General features: G+C 40.8%; 1 long non-coding RNA gene across 1 annotated transcript; it reads right to left on the reverse strand.

Moving 5' to 3' along the window:
- Nucleotides 1-66: 66 nt before the first annotated feature.
- On the reverse strand, nucleotides 67-2,097 carry LOC147455588 (uncharacterized). Its single transcript, XR_015188495.1, has 2 exons — nucleotides 459-2,097; nucleotides 67-383 (listed from the first exon to the last, which is right to left on the reverse strand). It is a non-coding gene; the product is annotated as an uncharacterized LOC147455588 (long non-coding RNA).
- Between the last annotated feature and the right edge of the window lie 3,903 nt (nucleotides 2,098-6,000).

Consider the following 6,000-nt stretch of genomic DNA (forward strand, 5'->3'; position numbering starts at 1 on the left):
TTTGAAACAACAACGCCTAATGTGTCTTATGTGACCAAGCATGACATCACCGTCACTGGAATAGACTGCCACAGTAAGTGCCTCTCTAACATGTGTTGAAGTTGTATTTGCATCACGCATACAGCTCCGATATGCTGTCTCATATGTTTGAAACAACAACGCCTAAAGTGTCTTATGTGACCACAATGCCAATATCGTACGTATTGGCAAGATTGAGCTTGTCATCTCTCATTGTGAGCTATACCAAGCTCAAGCTGTATCCACAAATGCATACATAGAATGAAATTGCACAAGACCGTGCCAAAAGCTCTCTGGAATGCTCCACACAATCGTACATGAGCACTACATGTGCTGCATAATCCACACTGGAAAGATTGTGCAACCTGTGAAAAAAACCGCTCGAAAATTGGCACACACTATCTCATCGATTGATAAACTCGTTGATCAAAAACACCTACCAAAATCTGAGCACGCTCGAGTGGAAAGCCCGTCGCTCCGGAATGGCCGGTCGAAGCCGAATGTGTCGTATGTGTGTCATCGAAGCCAAAAATTGAAGAAGATCGTCAAAGCCGCGATGGTTGAATCGAACTCGAAATGCTGAGGATACTGGGGGGTACTGTTAGAGAAAATCCCCTCCGAGATTGCGTGGAAGGGAACACGATTGCAAGGCTATGCCGGAGGAGATCCCTACCACTCTCGCTATGTAGAGGCCGAGAAAAAATGTTGTTGATGCCGTCTTCCACCGCCGGGCAGAAGCGCTGATGTTGTAGCCACCTGTGCTCGACGTCGAGAAAATGTTCAATGTTGCCTTCCGTCGTCAGATAGAAGCACTCATCAATGTCGAGAAAAGTGTCAAAGCTGAGAAAGAAATCATACGAGAGAAGCTCTCTCAACCGGAATGTCGTAGTCCAAGCCGAAGTCGAGGTCATCAAAGGGCTGCTCTCTCTCTCTCTCAAGCTCTCTAGCGGTGAGTCTCTCTCCCTCTCTCTCTCTCTCTCTCTCTCTCTCTCTATATATATATATATATATATATATATATATATATATATATATATCTTGATTCTTGTTGCCTTCTATGTCTTGCTCTCAAGAACACATTTGTCCTGCCTTTATTGGGTGTATCCGGCTGATCAATGTGCTCACTTCCATCCGCTCAAAGCTTTAAGCTTTGAACTGCCCAAAGCTTTCTTTCTCGGGTGTGGGAAGCCACCCTTACACAAGATATAAATGAAAATTTAATTCTCTGTTGATATGATGAGCCTGCAGACTCTGTTCCTACAAGCTGCTTTGAAGCTTGCTCGATTTGCCAGAAGCTGCTCCTCTCTCTTCCAAACTCCTTAATGCTTCAAGATCTTGGATTTGCCCGCTTCACCTGCTGTCTACTGCCCCAGAGCCGCTCGCGGGCCTTGGATCCAGTGCGCAGAATGGCGTACACCAGGTTTTCTATGCTTGCCCCCAATTCTCTCCTTTACTTGGTTCCGGCCTGCTAAGCCCGTTGCTTCTGCTCGCAATGCTCCTAACCTTTATGGCTTTCCCAATGCCCCCTGTATCCAACCTGCCTCGAGCTTCAGTTCCTGCACAATGGCATATTTCTCAGAGCATGGCTTTCTGCATTCCCCTTGCTTTGACCTGCCTGGTTCTAGCCTTTCAAGCTTTCAAATCTTCTCATGCTCTGCAGACTGCAGGCTTTTGCCCCATCCTCTGCAGATCCATTTCTTGCTAAGATTCTATGAGAATCATCAAGATCCCCCTCCAATTGGCTAAGCTCTCCAAGGCTCACCTTCCAGATTTTTAAGAACTCTCTGTTCCCTCTTCTTCGCCAGGGGAAGAAGAGCGCGCGCACATGCTGTAGAACCACCGAGATCCGAGATCTCCTCTGATCAAGCCTCAATCCATGTCAGATCTACTATCACCGCCAAGCACCCCCAAGCTCAAGCTGCCAGCTGAGCTCCATGCTTCCACGTCTCGTCGAGAAGCCATCGCGCGTGCTGTTTGTCGTTGTAGCTTTGATACCACTTGTGAGGGCGCGCGCGTATGCGTGGATGCGTGAGTGCGCCATGCATTGCGGTGTGTATGGGGAAGGGGAGAAGCATAAGAGTGTGGGTGGAGATACCTCAGGGAGTAATATGAGTGAAGAGCTCTTTATTTTTCATATATAAAAAATAAAGGTATGTACACACGGTGGACGGACGTTCGAACCCGAGAAAAACGCAACGCTTTTACCCCAACAACATGACTAAATACAACCCGACATGAGAAAAAAACCTCACACTAGTCTTCCCATAGCCATAAACAACCCTCACTACCTAAGACTTATCCGTTGTAGAAACTTGGACTAATTGGATGAATCCAAAGAGATGTCTCAACTCTTTTACTCCCTCTCACCTATTAGAAAGGAAGAAGGACCAAGAAACTAGAGTGAGCAATCTAAACCTGTATAGAGAAGGTTTCATGGACAAGGATATCTATAGAAAACTCTGTAGTAGAAAACTATCTCGTAGTATATGATTCAATTGCTACTCTTGAAAGACGTAGAAGTAGAATCTTGTCCACTGAAGTAGATCTAGTTGTATCAAGAATCTCCTCAAATAAATTGACTCACAAGTCACACAAGCAACATCTGCAGAGGGTACTATTACTGGATGCTTGAAGAGAATGAATCAAAATTAAGGGCTTAACTCTCAAGTGCTCCAACCTCAAGGACAAAGTCAATATTTTTCATCTTCGGTCATATACCATATGCCACAATCTCCAACCTACTACGAGAAGTCCAAAGAATGTGGACAATCAAGGCTATTAAGAAAACAATTGTCTGATGACAAAAAACTAAAGAACTGCACCAACTAGTATATAGAATGATAAATTGCAAAGTGTATCTAAAGGAACTTCATCAAAACTAGGAGTGAAATATTGCTATTGAGATCATTTGTATGGAACATATCCCACGAGAATATTACCTCACTCACAGAGTGAACCGGGATTACACATCAAACATACCTCCAACAAAAAGGAACCACATCAATATTGAGTCAACAACTAATACGGAAAGATCTAGAGACCTTGCACCCAAGCTCTACAAGAGAAGAACAAGGTACTATGGAAAGCCACCAAATAGGCTCTCAATCATGTCTTATGCTCATCGAACCACCAAAATTGAAAGAAATAGGCCTAGAAATTGACTCCCAAGTTGGCTCCACATCCCCCTCTAAAGAAAGAACATCCCCTCTAAAGAAAGAACATCCGGACAATGGATAACATCACAAATCTGCACAACAGTCTCTACTTGTGTGACTAAATCACCCAAGGTAGGTGAATATGAAAGAAAATATATATAGGGAATCTCGGAACCAAATAAAAAAGAATAGCTCCCCACTTTGGAGGATACCATGGCAAACTGTAATTAGTTCCCAGTCAGAGAAGGACCACTATCCACCTGTACAAAACAACCTCAATAACATTCTAACGTCTATTTGGGAATCCACTTTTGAGTGGAAAGCTTGAAAATAGCCCATGAGTAGCCACTTCTTGAAACGTCATACCAAGGGCATATACCAAGTGTTGATGCACGAGACTGATTGGGTCGCCTCTTTGGACAAAAAATGAAAGAAGCAATGATCAAAAGCTTGATGGTTCGAGGTCACGAAGAACATATGAAATCCACAGTGGCCTCATTTTATGAAGGTTATTCTCTGAAAGGTGTTTTGGGGGCTTTGCTGACAGGCATCAAGATTCAGGCATGTGGTATTGAGTGGGTGCAGATTGGCTAGTGAAGACCTTGCCCACCTCTTTATGGAATGCCCGACAATCAGAGGCTTGGCACGAAAGGTGTGCAAATGGATACAAAGAACATGGAAATAGGGTTTTTCAAGAAGGATTTGTGCCTTAGTGGGCAACAATTTCGAAGTCATGCAATACTAATATGTACTCAAATTATCAGATTTTGTTTCTTTAGTACGATATGGAAGGCTAGGAACTACTGGGTCTTTGATAGTGACCTCTCTATGGCTATATTTTTAGAGATTGTACAAGAAAGTAAGGAGCTAATATTTGTGGTAGGTAAAAGGCAAAACTCGGAGGATTGGCTTAGGATGACTCTCGCCATCCGGTCGAACCTTGCTGTGTAAAGGACTCGGCTTCTGTTTCTAGATATTTCTAGCGTATGATGTATTGGGTGTATGCAAGTTCAGGTGTACCCAGTTTTGGCAGTTAGGTGGAAAGTGTGACACTCAAGGTGTTCAACACATTTGTATACACCTTGTATGCTAGCATGGCCAACTAGGACTAAGATGCTATAATATACCCTTGGAGAATGAAAAAATGCCAATTTTTTAATCTTTGATAAATTTTGACCCTAAGATGTACACTAAAAATAATCCAAAGGTTGCACATAAGTAAAATGGATAAAAGATAAGCTTATGAAGCTTAAATGCACACAATATTTTTTCTATGACCTCCTTGTACCACAAACTATAATATATATCGAATCTATGAGAAAATAATTATTATTTTATTAATTAAATTTTTAGAAGAGTTGAATTTTATTTACTGATATTCTATGTAAATTTTCCAAGGAAGATCTATCAAAATTCAACTGTTAAAGTATTGTTTTTTTTTGTCTCACCACATTTCGCATAGCTATATGTATCAAATGACCGTAGCGTCTTGAGAAATTTGCCTTGCATCTATATATATCTTGTGTAGAAATAGTGATGTAAGAACTGCTAAAAACTTTCACAAAGATAATTACTAATAATCCAAAGAAATGAGCAAAAAAACTGCAATAATTCCAAATATTCTCTTTAAACATATGCAAGATTCATGTGAAAGTTTATTTCAAAATTAAGTAAATGATAAGAGATTTATATAAGAATCTATTTTTGGATCACAATGTTGTGAGATAGGGTGTGACAGGTCAAACGAAGAGATTCCTTACACACAAAAAGTACTATTTTCTCTAGTTTGGTTAAAAATCGATTCTGTTTAGTACTTATGCCTTTTATGTGGCCACCAATTCTTGGCTTTTAGAAATGAGTATAGCTAGGGTGTCATGCAATAACATTTGCATAAAAAGCTTGCTTTTTGGCAGTCTAAAGTGCATAAACTACCAAAACTGGGTACACTTGATCTTGCATACACCCTAATTACTTGCCCCATCAAGGCTCGGCACGAGCTTGAGGGTGTTTTGTATATTTCTTGGTGTCATTCTAATACAATCACTCAAAATTGTGAGTTTTACACAAAGAAAAGGAATTATTTGAACTCTCTTTAGTAATAAAAATTAGTTTTTCATTTCAGCTCTGGACGAATGTGATCAGATCTTTGTTTAAGTGCATCATACTTACATGCATAATACTATACATTTAGAATCAATGATGCTATAAAGACAATCTAGTTTCTCATTATAATAAAGAGATAAAAAAATAATAATAATGGCATAGTCATAGCCAGATAAGAGTAGCTAGTAATCTCCTTACTGCCTCAAAGCGTTGTGCAAGATAAGGCTCTACCATAAGGTCTCAAGCAATTTTGAGTGAATGAAACATAACAATAAGCACATTCTTACAAGACAAACATTATTACACCTTCTGTGTCATTATTGAGTTAGAAGTAGCATGCCTACCAAGTAGATGATTGTGGGGTCAAAAAACAAGCACAACACATTAAGCTCACGACGTTTGAATCGCTTGATCGTGATAGCTCTTTTTAATGTCCTCTCTCATATATTGGAGCAGAGAAATTTCTGTTTTTCTAGCATGTAGCCCTAGAAGACTGGAGTAATGCTTAAGCGGAAATGCTTTGTAATGCTTCTCATGCTATGAGCAACAAAAAGCAACAAGCTTGTAGATAATGAGAGTTGGGGACCTTCAAACCTGCCATGGACATATACCGACATGGAACAGCCATAGCCTCCCTCTCTCAAGAGGCTAGGTCTCTCTCTCTCTCTCTCTCTCTCTCTCTCTCTCTCTCTCTCTCTCTCTCTCATTCTTAGATGTCTAGTCT

Source organism: Adiantum capillus-veneris, chromosome 6 (assembly GCF_014529385.1).
Source record: "Adiantum capillus-veneris isolate H3 chromosome 6, ASM1452938v2, whole genome shotgun sequence".
In the NCBI taxonomy this organism is placed as follows: Eukaryota; Viridiplantae; Streptophyta; class Polypodiopsida; order Polypodiales; family Pteridaceae; genus Adiantum; species Adiantum capillus-veneris.